This window comes from Etheostoma spectabile, chromosome 3, assembly GCF_008692095.1.
Source record: "Etheostoma spectabile isolate EspeVRDwgs_2016 chromosome 3, UIUC_Espe_1.0, whole genome shotgun sequence".
In the NCBI taxonomy this organism is placed as follows: domain Eukaryota; kingdom Metazoa; phylum Chordata; class Actinopteri; order Perciformes; family Percidae; genus Etheostoma; species Etheostoma spectabile.
The window spans coordinates 26786092-26802803 of record NC_045735.1 but is presented as its reverse complement, the minus strand read 5'-3'; the positions used below and the strand labels follow the sequence as shown (position 1 = coordinate 26802803).

General features: G+C 33.3%; 1 protein-coding gene and 1 long non-coding RNA gene across 2 annotated transcripts in view; both read right to left on the bottom strand.

Annotated features, from left to right (window-relative positions):
• gvin1l2 (GTPase, very large interferon inducible 1-like 2) overlaps nt 1-2465 on the bottom strand; it is a 10687-nt gene extending 8222 nt beyond the window's left edge. Inside the window, exon 1 of the mRNA XM_032503440.1 lies at nt 2196-2465. The gene's annotated coding sequence lies outside the window, so the exon portion shown is untranslated. The remainder of the gene's footprint in view (nt 1-2195) is intronic.
• LOC116671991 (uncharacterized) overlaps nt 1-9209 on the bottom strand; it is a 17954-nt gene extending 8745 nt beyond the window's left edge. Inside the window, exons 1-2 of the long non-coding RNA XR_004327438.1 lie at nt 9199-9209; nt 8067-8074 (exon numbers count right to left, since the gene is read on the bottom strand). This is a non-coding gene — a long non-coding RNA (uncharacterized LOC116671991). The remainder of the gene's footprint in view (nt 1-8066; nt 8075-9198) is intronic.
• Between the last annotated feature and the right edge of the window lie 7503 nt (nt 9210-16712).

Below are 16712 nucleotides of genomic sequence, written 5' to 3'. Positions count from 1 at the left end.
CCAGACTCCATGTAAATAATCAGTGATTTTAGCATGGTATAATACGGCTTTCTAAAATATCTATGAGCTCTGAGCAGCGCTGCTCTGGCTGTCTGGAGCCTGCAGGTGTTGGGTGTGCGACTATCGGCTACGTTTGGTCAAGGTTTTCTTTCTTTCATTCCAATTTTGGGTCTGTCAGTCACAGTGAAATCCGGGGACAGATCCAGCCGGGGACCGGTCACCAAAAACGGGGACTGTCCTCGGAAACCGGGGACGTCTGGTCACCCTAGTGTAACACAACTTGAGCCATGGTGAAACGTTGTTTCGTGTATATGGTTGAAATGACAAAACACACTAGAGTTGAGTTGAATGCTTCACTGTTGCCAGATCTCGCAAAACAAATAAGCAACCAGGCCTGTGAAAACAAGCCCAAAACAAGCGACTTTTTCTACGGAGCCCCACTAGGATCCTGGAAGAGAAAAATAAATAAACTGTGTGCAGGGTTTTACAATCCGTAGAGCTTCAGGACAATGACCACAAGAGGGAGTTAAACCATCTTTAGTATTTAGCTCACAAAAACTGATGGGATATCAAATATAGACACTTTTCACAGTGATTTTAAGTCATTCCCCCATGATGGGTGGAATTCATTCTTTTACTCATTTCCTTTTCTTCCAGTCTTTGTTATATTGCTTCCCGTATTTCACCCACTTTATCCCGGGTATTTATTCCTCCAAAAACTCTCCTACAGTCCACTCAACATCAGTCGCCACTCGCGCATTTTACTAACCAGAAAAACAACAGACTGCCCTGCTCTGCCTGTGATTGGCTAGTAACACATTGGCTTCTGGGTCAGAGCCAATAAGAAGCAGGAAGTGGGCGGGGAAAAGAACTGTCTCCAGTGTGTATGGGGAAAGGGGAGGGACCGAGGGAACAAGCAAGACAAACGCCTACGTTTAAATAACATATAGAAAATATCTGCTTGACAACTTATTATGGAGCTGGGAACAAGCCCAAATAAGCAACTACACTTTAGTAACAACCTTAAAAAAAAAACGCAACCCACGACTATCAATATTTGTAAGCGACTTTACAGAAAAACATGGTGCTAGAATTACCAAGGTTGGTGAAAGTAAGGAGAAGGTAATATTTAATTTAGTATAACTCACCACAAAACTCAGTTTACCAATTTTGGGCTTTCCTCTAATATTTTCTCAAATATATTCCTATATTTGTTATTTAAATAACAATGTAAGAAGTTTAGAAGGACAATATATATATTTGGTAAAATGGCTAACAACTCATGGACATCAGGGACATTTGTTTATCAAAGGTTATTAATGCAAGTTAAAAAAAAAAGGTTGTCAACCGCTGATTTGCTCTTCAATGCATTGTTTTATAATCTGATGTCAATGTGGAATTTTTATCTGTAAAAGGTAATGATGTAGTATGTGGACTATAAAGGGGGGCATAAAGTAGCATAGTTAAGAGAATGATAACTTACAGGAATTACTTTTGACCTCTTTTTAAATGACAGGTGACATGGGTGTGAATTTTTGCCTTGTGTCATTCATGGAGTAATAGAAAACATAACACTAAGTCAGAAATAATAGTTAGCAATAGTTTAAAGTTATCATTAATTACTGATTTATTTTATTTTATCAGGATTCACAACTGTTTACAAGCATTTAGCTTTCACATTAATATAGTTGGAATGAACTATTATACACTTGTTCACACTGTAAACCTAGTATCTAGAAGTCCATTCTTATGGCTTATTATTTTATAAAGTTGTTATAAAGTTGTTAGATGTCTGTTACCTTAACTTTGTTTCCTTATAAGAAGGTGTATGGCATTTAGGGTATTACTACTACATATAAACCCCAGGTGTCATTTTTATTTCTTCTGAAATAAGAAAAAGAACATTGCCTGTTCAGTCAGGTAAATATTAAGGGCTGTAATCCAGTTTGTGCATGTGTTCTGCTTTTGTAAATGACTGAATCTGCTATCTTCAACTTGGCCTAAATATAGTGTTTGATATATTGTACCCTTCAGCACAAAACATATTTTTCTTTGTGCAACAGGTATACAGTGTCAGGTATAATTTCTCAAATAAGACCAATATATTAATGATATTCTTAATGCAATTATTTCAAAATATCTGTAACAGTGGCATTTTAGTGGTAGAATTTGGAATAAAATCATAATGTTCTTACCTGATTTTGCTCAAACAATTTGCGTGGTAAAAGAAGTATCCTTCACATGTGTCACCCCCGCTGTGGTTGTGTGACTGTCCGGAGAGCTCTTATACCTGACTGTTAAGTGATAAGATACATTCCTACATTTCTGTCTAAGAACAACATGAACATAAGTCACATGCACACAGACTCACAGCACTCAAGGCACACGTAGGCAAGAGTAAACGTGACATTAATCATTGTGTAAAACGTCTTCCCTTGACAGGCTTGATACACAGATAGTAGCTTAAACAGTGCATAGCCATGGTGATATGTAATCACAGACGCATGTCCGAAGCATTATCATTGGTCTGCAGGAGTCAGATGTGAGGCTTCAAACAATGACGCACAAAAACCCTAGCCATGTGTGATCTCTCAGATATGAGATCCTTTGTTTGACTAGACTGTATGTCCACTTATGTTTTGAAAGAGGGCTGCATAAGATCTGGACCAATTTCCATTCATCAACCATTTATAAACCATTAATTAAGGTTAATATTGGTTACCCACACCGATAACCCAAATAAAAATGATAAATACCAGGCAAAGGGATTTTCACAACAAGGCCAGCCCTAAAATGTTCTTGATAATGGCTCATATATTATCTATAAAGCATGAGTAAATTATTGAGTAATTATTCAAGTAAAATTAATTTGTTACAATTTATAAACACTTCATAAAGTGTGTCTTATTAGAAAGTGGTACCTATATGTCAACTTGTATGGGAACTTCTTTCTAATTCACACCAGTGTAACACATGGGTTTGAATAATAAGCATAAGTCATTTGAGCTTAAAGGAAAATAAAATTATATACAGAGCAAATTATCTGTAAGGTCTGAATCCAACATGGGATTAAAAATTTGAATCCCATTTATTTTAATTTAAAATAAATAAAAATGAAACCTGATCTAACCCTCTTCTGCTGGGGAGATGAAAGCACACCTGAGGGATACGTAATAAGAAAAAGATTACTGCTTCTCTATTTCTGTCCTGCAAAGCTCTTTAGTGGTCTTACCCTCATGTGTCAGAGACTGCGGGAATGAAGTGTGTGGCATGTTTATGTGTGACTGTGTGTTTGTGTGTACCTGAGAAAGGGATGGGACATACTCAACATTGCAATCAATTGTCCTTTCTTTGAGCAGCCCTGCGTTTCCTTCCTGATTGCTGGGATCCGTCTCTTCAGCTGGACGGTTGAAAGTTGTCGAAAACCGAGGAGAACATTAAGGATTAACAGACACTAAAGAAGCATTGGTCAAGATGTTGGTCACCATGCTAACAGCCATGTATATGGTGGTCAGAGTCGTAGAATCGGTAAGATGATTATGATAGGTGGAATATAAACATAAATTCTGTTCATTACTTTGGACATTTTGATTTAATATGTAAATGTGTTAACTTAATATTCTGTTTACTTTTAAAATTCAGTATTTAATATTACAATACCTTAATGTTATTAAAATAGTCTTTATATTTGTGTTGAGAAATATAAAGAATATTTCAATGAATACATTAGCGAGAAAAGTGCTGTGTTTTTGCTTTTTTGTGGTTGTGCCTAATATAAATCAGGTTTATATTGACAGAATCATAATGTGATGTTAAGACAGGCCATCAGTGTCAAAACCAGGCTTATATAGACGGCATCCAAATATATTGATGTGATGTTAAATCAAGCTTTTAATGTGCAGCATTATTATACCTTATTCCTCTCTGCTAATTATGTAACATCTATTACTTGTGTTTCTAAAAAATTTAATATTTACCAGGTCAGCAGTCAAAAGACAAGTACTACCAAGAAATTTTGGATATTTCTTTTTACATTTATTTGATTAGTAAATGTAGAAAAACAAGGTAAGGTGAGTGATGAGGTCGCTTATGTTGCACACTAGGGCTGCAGGATATGACCCAAAATCTAAATCACAATTAATTGCACATTTGACCTCTATAACAATAAATTAACAATAATTTAAAACAATGTAATTCGTTTTTTTGTCCTCATAGTGGCAAGGTTTGTAGTATAAATATGCTCAAATATTGAAGGTGAGATCTTTTTTCTAATTCAAAAGTGCTTATTTTTGTGATTTTTAAATAATTAAAAAATGAGCACAAAGAGGGAACTATTATGGCTATTTATGTCGATACATTTTCGATTAATTGTCCAACCCTATTGCATGCTTTGATTTACACACTGCCAAACTCCTTTTCACTTTCAGATAGGGGTGCGGTTTGCACGGCAACAAGAGCCTTTGCCTTACATGCTGTCCCAGCCTTTGCCTTGGCAGGTTCACTCAGTGTCACAAAGTCGGAGGAGCAGCAAAGCAGATGAGGTTAGTGAGATCTGGACTTCAGTAAAGTTGCTTTCGCACTCACATTGCCATGCTGATGCACCAATGCAATTGATTCGACTGATATGTCATTCTGCACACAACTAATACCTAATAACTAATAACCACATTTTCTCTTCAGGAGACAAGTAACTCAAATTTTGTTTTCCCCTGCCAGTGTGGATGGAATTATTACTCATAAATGAGCTCTTTCTGATCTTCTGTTATGTAATGATGAGACAGTGCATGTGGAAAATTCAACAGTCAAGCTTGACTTCGCTTGCAAGCATGCTAGCTAGGTCACCTGTTCTGTTTGATTATAGTGTCTCAGAGGAGGACTGCAAAGAAAAAGAATATGATTTACAAAAGAGAGATTACTTATGTACCCTCTGCACTCAAACAGCAACAGCCAAAAGTAAAAAATAAAGTTGAGTGCATCAGACTCAGTTAAACACTGATCTTTTGGCCTTGCACTGACTCAATCTTAGTGACTCAATACAACTTTGTGCATAGAGCAACTCCACACATTTAATTATTTGACTTTTACTTTCACAATCAAAGAGCACATTTCAGTCCACACTGCTCACCTCTGATGTCCTGCACATAAACTGTAGTTCAGCTGTTTGTGAGTTTTTAGTGCCTTTTTTTTTTTTAGTTTAAGTTAACTGGTGTTAAGGTTACTTTTGACACAGGCCTTTATAAAGATGAATATGGCAAATAAAAACACCAACAGGTGCTGGAGCTGGAGAGCAGCAGCAAGAGGAACTTTGATGGTAGCACAGGTGCTGAAAAGCGAAGGCAAAAGATTTGCCCACAAAAAAACGTCCACAGAGCAAACAGGGAGTTAAAAACAAAACAGAGGCAGAGGCGAAGAAATACTTTTTGTATCTTACACTGGCCTAAATTCACCTTAGGGTCTCTGGTAAAAGGAGAGAGGACCTAATTGAGAAGGTAAAGGACCTGAATTCAGTGTGTGGGACTGAATGCAGGCACACAGCCAAACTGACGGTAAGCAGGCTAAGCTTGTCCTCAGCGTCTGGCTTCCCTGCCGATGCTCTTCTTGAGCAGTAATCCCAATCAAGAGGATTTGTGTTTGAGGTCATCACTCTAACTGTACTGCACATGTTGTACCGATGAATTAAAGAATTTAGCAAAAGTGACGGTTTGACTGTCTGTTTGCATGTGATTGCGTCCTGTTTGGTATGTGAACAATGGTTCACCAAAGTTCAAGATAAGATTGTAACATTGATAATTGTAAATTATCTCTTCCATCTTGTCCTTTTTTTCCCTTCTGTGCGTCAGTGTTTTTCTTCTAACACACAACTATTCCGTTTCATTGACAGTTTGATGGCCTCAGGAGGAACAGCATAGGCGTCTATAGAAAGAGTAAGTAATACTTTTGATTCATTTAAATGCAGGCTATATTTTTGCAATAATAATTCATCTTAAAGATACTTGATTCAAATCAAATGTCAAATCTGACTGAATCAAACTTTAACCAAAAAAGTAGCCCACTTGAATCAATGCTAATATGGAAACCATGTGTTGAACTTGATCATTGCTACAGACTATGTCTCCATGGCAATTGCCTCCGCCTCTCTGGCTGTCCCCTGTGTCCTGTCGTGCTCAGAATCCAATGCCAGCAATGGGACGTGCACCATGTCCGCTGCTCCCCCGCTCAGCCCTGTTGAAGTTGAGAAGGCCGCCGCCACTATTCAGACCCATTTCAGGAAGTTCCAACAGAAGAGGCACAAGAACAACAAGTAGATGGACAAAGAGGGATAGTGGTACCGGTGCTTTAAGCCTGAGATAGGACATGTGGATCCATCAAGCGATGAATGAACTCTGGGATGGCATACACAAATGCTTAAATGCACTCATATGCAAGTGTTCATACATTCAAACTTCATGATTAACACTTATTAGAGCTCCTGGATGAGTGATACAGTATAGACAAAATATACAGTAATAGCTTACATTCTAAAAAGCTTCTTGTAATAATGTTTGAAATGTTATATTAATAATAGATTTACTATGTTATAATACACTATACATCTGAATGAATGTTAGTTTTGGTGTGCTGTGATGACAGAGTGATTGTAAGAGTGTGTGAGTGACGGAGTATGCTGTATGTATAACAGTTTTGACTAAATGAAAATGGAAAAAAAATGTGTCCATATTGTGGATCTTTTAAAAAAAAAAACATGTAAAATTTCACCAACCTATTTCAATAAACTCCTCTGTAAAGCTGTGCTGGGTTTCATTGCAGGATGATGCCCTGTAGTGTTTTAGTCAAGTTCTGAATCATCACATGGATGAAATACATGTCAGTTGGTTCACTGAAAATGCAATAGCAGTCTTAATGGACTCCATGCATTGTTTTGTTTTTTTCAGGAATACATTCATACATAATTCTGAAGGGGCTCAATGGAGACCTCCAGTGTTTAAAATGAAATAGAGAAGACATTAAATGACCACATGAATAAATAACAAACAAAATCAAAATGATAATAATTGGCTATCTATTCCTCCAGAACAAATCAATAGCAATCACATTACTGGCTCTACCTTGTTCAGCTTGACTGTCAAACAGATGAGTTTTAAAAATATATCTAATGTATATTTTATCTGTATTCATTCATATTGGTATTTATTTCATAATGTCTTGTGTATTTGTTTAATTTTAAATTCTTTAGGTCACCAAAGGCAACTATATGTATGTATGACGATTTAAAAATTCTGTTACCTATTAAATGTTGGAATTCAAACAACCAGGCACTATGCGGAGCTGATTTTTTTTTTTATGTGAAAGATTCAGTGAAATATGTTACTGTAGTTCAGAGTTGGTCCCTTGCGCAAGCCCACTTTTTCTACTATATACAAGTCAAAATGTTGTTAAAAACCACTAAGACCATTTTTATGCTTTAATGAAACGTTTAATTAAATATTTTCTGTTTTTTAAACAACTTGTGTGAAAATGTGTGTTACTGTTTTCTAATATGATTGTTGTAATATACATTAAGTCTTTCTGGGAGACAGATCTTGGAATGGGGTTAACTGAGGATGTATAGAGGGAGGGGTTGGAGAGGATTTATTCAAGTGAATTTCATGCAAGGTTGCAGCTGATCCAGTTCAAAGTCATGCATAAATTAAATTATTCCAAAGAAAAATATTGAACGAAATGTATCCTAATGTATCTGATATTTGGGACAGGTGTAAATTCTCAAACTTCTCATACTTTGTGGTTTTGTCCTAACCTTGTTACTGGCATGATATCTTCACTTGGTATTCTAACATTTATTAACTACAGATTGAACCTGATTCACTAACTGCTTTGTTTGGTTTCTCCAAAGCTACTGTTGCACTGCCATATGCTGTACAGCAAACCTTTATGTTTGGTATGTTAGTAACAATGAGTATAATTCTCAAGGAATGGGAGGCTACCAGCGCTCTTCGTTTCTCCAGATGACTTAGGTAATTTGTACCATGGGACAGATGTTGAGATCAACACACATGCAATTTAGAAACTATGGTGTCTATATATGGGCCACTAGTACCTGTGGCCCATATATAGACACCTTAACTATCCTGTTTGATAAGCAGAAGTCCGTATTGTTAAGTGTTGCTATTCTGAGCTTTTTAATTATATTGGTTGAAACTTTGTACTTATCTCTGTCTAGTCTGGATATCTTTGGATGTTCATTTCTTGATTTTCTGTTCTGTTTGTTTGAAGAAGTCTTTTTTTAGTTTGATAGTAATTACATATAATAAAAAATAAAAATCCGAAGTTAGTAATAATAATAATAATAATAAATTGAATTTGTATAGCGCTTTTCCCAAGCTGAAAGTCGCTTAACAGAGTAGAAACAGTGTTAAAAAAAACAAAAAACAAAAAAAACTAAAGTATAGTATGTCATAGTATGTAAAAAAGAAAAAAAAACATATAAAAAGCCATCGTATATTAAGTTATGTTAAAAAACAAACAATTCTAATCTATTATGTCGTAAAAGAAATTTCACATAAAAAGTTATAGTATGTTATAAAACAAGTCATGAGAAAGTCATGGAAACCTAGTGTGTCAAAAAGGTCATAAAAAAGTCATAGTATATTATGTTGAAAAAAGTCATGGTATAGTTTTATTGAAAAAGTCCAAGTATGTCGAAATTCATATGAAAAAAATCATAGTATAGTATGTAGAAAAAGTACAAAAAAGTCATAAAAAGTCACTGTATAGATTGTCGAAAAAAGTATAAAAAACGAAATAATTATAGAATAGTAAGTCAAAAAAGTCATGAAATAGTCTTTGTATAGTATGTTGAAAAAGGTCATAAGAAATTCAGAGTATTGTGTGTTGAAAAATATTTAAAAAGTCATAGAATAGCATGTTGATAAAAGTCATAGTGTAGTATATTGAAAAAAAATTCATTAAAACTCTAAAAAACTGATATTACGTCCCAAAAAGTCATAGTATAGTAGGTCGATAAATGTCATAGCATATCAAAAAGAGTCATAAAAAGTCATAGTATAGTATATTGAAAAAAGTCATAGTATAGTATGTCAAAAAAAGGTTTGTATAGTTTGTCAAAAAAGTCAAGAAGTCAAAGTTTAGCATGTCGAAAAAAGTCATAAAAAACAAAATGTCAATAAAAGTATAAAAAACATAGTATTGGAGGTCAAAAGGATTATAGTACAGTATGTCAAAAATAAGTCATAGTATGTCAATAAAGGTGGTAAAAAAGTCATAGTATAGCTTGTCAAAAAAGTCAGAGAATTTTCAATTTCAAAATAAGTCATGGAATGTTTAAAAGTCATAGTGTAGTATGCAGGGGAAAATGGTGAAAAAAATCATAGTATAGTATGTAAAAAAAAAGTATGTTGATAAAGTATGTCAATAAAAGTGGTAAAAAAGTCATATTATAGCATGTTGAAAAGTCATAAAAAAGTCATAGTATGGCATGTTGATAAAAGTCAAAGTATAGTTTATCGAAAAAAGTATGTCGAAAAAAAAGTCCTAAAAAATCACAGTATGGTATGTCGGAAAAAAGTCATAAAAAGTGTTAGTATAGCATGTTGAAAGATGTCATAAAAAAGTCATAATATAGTATGTTAAAAAAGTCATAAAAAGTTACAGCATAGTATGTAAAAAAATCAAAAAGTCAGGGAATATCCATCCATCCATCCATCCATCTTCGACCGCTTATCCGGTGTCGGGTCGCGGGGCAGCAGCTCCAGCAGGGGACCCCAAACTTTCCTTTCCCGAGCCATATCAACCGGCTCCGACTGGGGGATCCCGAGGCGTTCCCAGGCCAGGTTGGAGATATAATCTCTCCACCTAGTCCTAGGTCTTCCCCGAGGCCTCCTCCCAGCTGGACGTGCCTGGAACACCTCCCTAGGGAGGCGCCCAGGAGGCATCCTTACCAGATGCCTGAACCACCTCAACTGGCTCCTTTCGACGCGAAGGAGCAGCGGCTCTACTCCGAGCTCCTCTCGGATGACTGAGCTTCTCACCCTATCTCTAAGGGAGACGCCAGCCACCCTCCTGAGGAAACCCATTTCGGCCGCTTGTACCCTGGGAATCAGGGAATAGTATTTCATAAAAGTCATGGTATAGTATTTTGAAAAAGGTATAGTGTAGTAGGTCAGGAAAAGTGATAAAAAAGTCATAATAGGGCATGTTGATAAAAGTCATAGTATAGTATGTCAAAAAAAGTCATAAAAAGTCAGAATAGTATTTTGAAAAAAGTCATAAAAATTCATAGTATATGAAAGAAATCATAGTATGGTATAACAAAAAAAGTAATGAGAAGTCATACTATAGTATATGAAAAAAATCAAAGTATAGTGTTTAAAAAAAAGTAATTAAAAGTCATAAATTCATTGAATGGTATGTAAAAAAAAAAGTCATAAAAAGTCATTGTAAAGTTTGTTTAGAAAAGACATAGTTCAGTACTTGTACAGTATTTGTCTAGCTTTTTCTGTTAAATCCCTCAGTTCCAGTTTTGCTTTTTCGTTTTTTTGGGGGGTAACATACTACAAATACATACAAATACTAAAAAATATCAGTATGGCAAAAAGAGTTAAAAATGAAGTCATAAAGAAGTCAATATTTTTAAAAACATCATAGTGTAGCATGTCAAAAAAAGTTGTAAAAGTTAGAGATTAATATTTCAAAATGAGTCATGGTATAGTATGTTGATAAAAGACATAGTATACTATATTGAAAAAAGTCATAAAAAGTCATAATATATCATGTCAAACAAAGTAATAAAAAAACATTATAGTATGTTTAAAAAAGTCAAAAAAGTCAGAGACATAGTAGTATGTTGATAAAAGTGGTAAAAGGTCATAGTATAGCATGTTGTTGAATGTCACAAAAAAGTCATAAAAGTCGTAGTATGCTACGTCCAAAAGGTGAAAAAGTCATAGTATGGTATGACAAAAAAGTCATAGAAAAAAGTCACAGAAAAAGTTAGAGAATAGTATTTTAAAAAAAAAAGTAATAATATATTACGTCCAAAAGGTGAAAAAGTCCTAGTATAGTATGGCGAAAAAAGTCATAAAAGGTCATAGTATAGTATATTGAAAAAAGTTATAAAAAGTCATTTTATAGAACATCAAAAGATTCATAGTATAGTATGTTAATAAAAGTCAGAGTATAGTATATTGAAAAAAGTCATCCAAAAAGTCAAAGACTTGTATTTCAAAAAGCGTCATAAAAATCTATGTCAAAAAAAGTGGTAAAATTAAATCATAGAATAGTATGTCGGAAAAAAGTCATAACACGTCATAAAAATTCATAGTATAGTATGCTGAAAAAAAGTCATAAAAAGCAAAAGTATAGTATGTTGAAAAAGTCATAGTATAGTATGTCAACAAAAGTGGTAAAAAAGTCATAAAAAGTCATTGTATATATTACCTCCAAAAAGGTGAAACGGTCATAGCATAGTATGTCAAAAAAGTGATAAAAAGTCACACTATAGTATGTCAAAAACGGTCATAGCATAGTATGTTGAAATAAGTCAAAGTATAGTATGTTGAAAAAAAGTCATAGTATAGTATGCCAATAAAAGTGGTAAAAAAGTCATAAAAAGTCATTGTATATATTACCTCCAAAAAGGTGAAACAGTCATCGCATAGTATGTCAAAAAAGTGATAAAAAGTCACACTATAGTATGTCAAAAAAGGTCACAGCATAGTATGTTGAAAAAAGTCAAGGTATAATATGTTGATAAAAGTGGTAAAAAGGTCATTGTATATCATGTCGAAAAAAGTGATAAAAAATCACAGTATAGTACTTATACCAAAAAGTGATAAAAAGTCATAGTATATTACCTCCAAAAAGGTGAAAAAGTCATAGTATAGTATGTCAAAAAAGTGATAAAAAGTCACAGTAGCCTATATTATGTCAAAAAGGTCAAAGCATAGTATGTTGAAAAAAGACATAGTACAGTACGTCAGAAAAAGTCATTGTATAGTATGTTGAAAAAGTCATTGTATAGCATGTCGAAAAAAGTGGTGAAAAAGTCATTATATACTATGTCAAGAAACGTCATAAAAAGTCATAATATAGTAAGTCCAAAAAGTCTTAATTTATAAAGCTATGAAGTTATATTATAGCATGTTGATAAAAGTCATAGTATAGTATATTGAAACAAGTCATAAAAAGTCATAGTATAGTATGTCCAAAAAAAGTGTAGTTATAGACAAAATTCATAAAAAACGAAACCTTATCATTAGTACACAATGTAAAAAAGTCATAGTACAGTATGTCAAAAAATGTCATAAAAGTCATAGTATAGTATGTCAAAAAGAAGTCATAAAATGTCATAGAAAAGTCATGAAAGTATGTCAAAAAATTCATGCCGATAAAGTGGTGAAAAAGTCATACTATAGCATGTCGAAAAAGTCAGAGAATAGTATGTTGAAATAAGTCATATTAAAAAGTCATACTATAGTATGTCAAAAAATTCTTGTCGATAAAAGTGGTAAAAAAGTCCTATTATAGCATGTCAAAAAAGGTCATTAAAAAAGTCACAGTATAGTGTGTCGAAAAAAGTTATACAAAGTCATAGTATAATGAGTCCAAAAAAGTCGTAGTATTGTATGTTGATAAAAAATGGTCAAAAAAATGAATATTATAGCATGAAAAATCATGGTAAAGCATGTTGCTAAAAGTCATAGTATAGTATGTCAAACAAAGCATAGAAGTCATAGTATGGAATGTCCAAAAGAGTCATTAAAAGACATAGTATTGTATGTTGATAAAAGTGGTAAAAAAAGTCATATTATGGCATGTCAAAAAAAAGTCAGGTAAACGTCATAGTAAAGCATGTCAATAAAAGTCATAGTAGAGTATGTCCAAAAAAGTCATAGTATAGCATGTTGATAAAAATCATTGTATAGCATGTGGTCAAAAAGTCATAAAAAGTCATAGTATAGTATGTTGAAAAAAGTCAAAGTATAATGTGTAAAAACGTAATCATATGGCATGTCAAAAAAAGTAAAAAAAGCAAGAAAATAGTAGTTAAAAAAGTCATGTTATAGTATCTTGAAAAAGTCATAGTGTAGTACGTCAAAAAAATTGGTAAAAAGTCATAGTATTGTACGTCAAAAAAAGTCATCCAAAGTCATTGTATACTAGGTCCAAAAAAGTCATAGTATAGTATGTTGATAAAAGTGGTAAAAAAAGTCATATTATAGCATGCCAAAAAAAATGTCAGGTAAAAGTCATAGTATAGCATGTCGATAAAAGTCATAGAATAGTATGTCAAACAAAGCATAAAAAGTCATAGTAGAGTATGTCCAAAAAAGTCATAAAAAGTCATAGTATAGAACGTTCAAAAAAGTATAGTATTTTGATAAATTTCATAGTATAGTATATTGAAAAAGTCATAAAAAGGCATAATATAGCATGTCAAAAAGTTTAGAAAGTCAGAACAGTATTTAAAAAAGAGTCATATTTAAAAAAAGTGGTTAAAAAGTAATTGTATTGTATGTCGAAAAAAGATTTTAAAAAGTCATAGTATAGTATGTTGATAAAAGTGGTAAAAAAGTCATATTATAGCATGCCAAAAAAAATTCATACAAAGTCATATTATAGTATGTCAAAAAAGTCATAGTGTAGTATGTCAAAAAAACTCATCAAAAAAACTCATTGATAAAAGTCATAGTATAGTATGTCAAAAAATGTCATAGAAAGTATGTCGAAAAAAGTCATCGAAAAAACTCATTGATAAAAGTCATAGAATAGTATGTCAAAAAATGTCATAGAAAGTCATGGTATAGTATGTCAAAGAAAGTGATAGTATGTCGAAAAAAGTCTTAGTACACGATGTAAAAAAAGTCATATCAGAGTATGTCAAAAAATGTCATAAAAAGTCATAGTATAGTATGTTACAAAAAAATCATAAAATGTTATAGAAAAGTCATGAAAGTATGTCAAAAAATTCCTGTTGATAAAGTGGTACAAAAGTCATATTATAGCATGTTGAAAAAGTCATTAAAAAGTAATTGTATAGCATGTCGAAAAAATTAAAAAAGTCAGAGAATAGTATGTTGAAATAAGTCATATAAAAAATCATAGTATAGCATGTCAAAAAATTAATGTCGATAAAAGTGGTAAAAAAGTTCTATCACAGCATGTCAAAAAATGTCATTAAAAAAGTCATAGTATAGCGTGTCAAAAAAGTAATACAAAGTCATAGTATTGTATGTTTATAAAAATGGTATATACTTCATGTTATAGCATGTCAAGAAAAGTCATACATAAGTCATAGTATAGCATGTCGATAAAAGGCATAGTATAGTAAATCAAAAAATGTCATAAAAAGTCATGGTACAGTGCCTTGCGAAAGTATTTGGCCCCCTTGAACTTTTCGACCTTTTTCCACATTTCAGGCTTCAAACACAAAGATATCAAACTGTAATGTTTTGTGAAGAATCAACAACAAGTGGGACACAATCATGAAAAAAAAATCATAAAAAAGTCATGGTAAAGCATCTCAAAAGAAGTCCTAAAAAAGTCATAGTATAGTATGTTGAAAAAAGTCATGTAAAAAGTTGTCGATAAAAGTGGTAAAAAAAGTCCTATTATAGCATGTCGAAAAAAGGCATAGTACATTTGATCCAATCATTGGTATCTTATGTGACTAGAACAAACCTACTGCGCCACCAACAAAGTTACACTTTGATGCGTTCTCTTGTCGTATTTTATTTCTTGATTTTAAGTGTGAAACCTCAAAACAAGACCATAGTCAGGCTGGAAACTGTGACCACTTGGTCTTCCAACAACCATTACATCACATAGACCCAACTTATCTGACACTCTCACATGTGTTTGACTTCTTAATTTGGGGATTTAGACCTTCAAATTTAGGTTTTTCACAGGTTTAGAACCACCAAACTTAAATCTTCAGACAGATCAGCGGGTATTTATCACACTGAGCTATATGTGAGGCTAATCAGTTTGATGTTGTATCAATTGTTTAACATTACTGAGGACAGAAAATGATAATCTTAATATTGTATGTTGAAAAAGTAATAAAAAAAAAGAGAGTAGTATGTCAAAAAGTCATAGCATAGTACATTGAAAAAATCATAGTATAGTATGTTGAAAAAAGTCATAAAAAGTCATAATATAGTATCTTGAATACAGTCATAGTATGGTATGTCGAAGAAAATTATAGTACAATCACAAAGTAGACATTTTAGGTCCTTTAAAATCCCCAGGCTTGACATAAACAAACAGAAGCGTTTTTTTGTACTTTTAAAATTGCATCTATATGGATGAATTTGACTAGCAGCAGCAAAAGTACACATTTTATTTTTGACAGTTAAAATGGCTATAAAACGGTAAGGTGCGTAAGAGCTGGGCTGGTGGCCTAGAGTACTTCTTTCTGTCCTACAGCCTGCCCATTTATCCTGGGTTCAGCTCCGCTGTCCTTTACAAGTCTCACTGCACATCTACTTGTTCTAACCACAGGTCTCAACCGCCATCTAGATGAGCGCCACCTCAGGTCCTGTCCTCGGCCAGCTCCACCGTATAAGCAAGTCCCAATGCTAGAAGTCCTGCACTCCCAATGGTGTCTCTGCAGTTCCTTACTGCCCACTAGCCCCGCATCACCTCAGGTCTCTTCCACATCTCCACTGCCCATTCTCAGCCTCAGAACACATATGTAGCTCCTATCTCACCTCATTAGGAGATGTGCTTCCAGTGTGTTTGGAGAGTGTCCTCGTGCCAATCCAACATCTCCCCTGATTAGGAAATGCTCAGGTGTGTTTGGAAAGCATCCTTAGTGCATGTGACAGGCAAGCAAAGAAAATAACCAAAGCAAAACATCACACTTTAAACAATAAACATATGAAAATCCTATTAGCTCCCTGGCTATACTTTGTGACATAGTATGAAGTAAAAAGTCATGGGATAGTATGTTGAAAAAAAAGTCAATATATATATAGTATACAGTATAGTATGTCAAAAAGAGTGATAGTACAGCATGTGCAAAAAAATCATTAAAAAATCCTAGTACAGCAAGTTAAAAAAAAGTCATAAAAAACCCCAGTATAGTAAGTTTCACAAAGTCAAAAAAGTCATAGTATTGTATGTGTCATAAAAAAGTCATAGCAATCATAGTATATCATCATAAAAATGTCATAGTGTAGTATGTCATTAAAATTATCAGAGAAAGTCATAGAATGGAATGTCATACTTTTTATTTAAATGTCATAGTATATTATGTCATAAAAATGTCATAAAAAGTCAAAGTACGTCATAAAAAGTCGTAGTACAGTATGGTAACAGAAATTGTCATAGAAAAATCCTTATGTTATAAGAACAATCATAGGCTGTCATAAAAAGTCATATATGTCATAAAAAATGTTTAAAAAGTTATAGTGCATTGTGAAATTATATATTTCATACAAAATCTCCTCACCTAATGGTATCCCATACAGATCCTTTGCCCAGGTTTTTTTATTTAAACTGTGATTCCTGCTTCCATAAGGAACTTTCCTTTGTCAATATGTCAGCAAAATTCATATGTCATAAAAAAGTCATAATGTGCATCTTTTTGCATAAAACTGTTATTTCTGCCGCCATTCCTTTGTGGCGCTCACAGTTTTGAAAAAAAAATATTTAATTGTTTTAGAAGATATCGGCTTTTGGATTCAATCAAA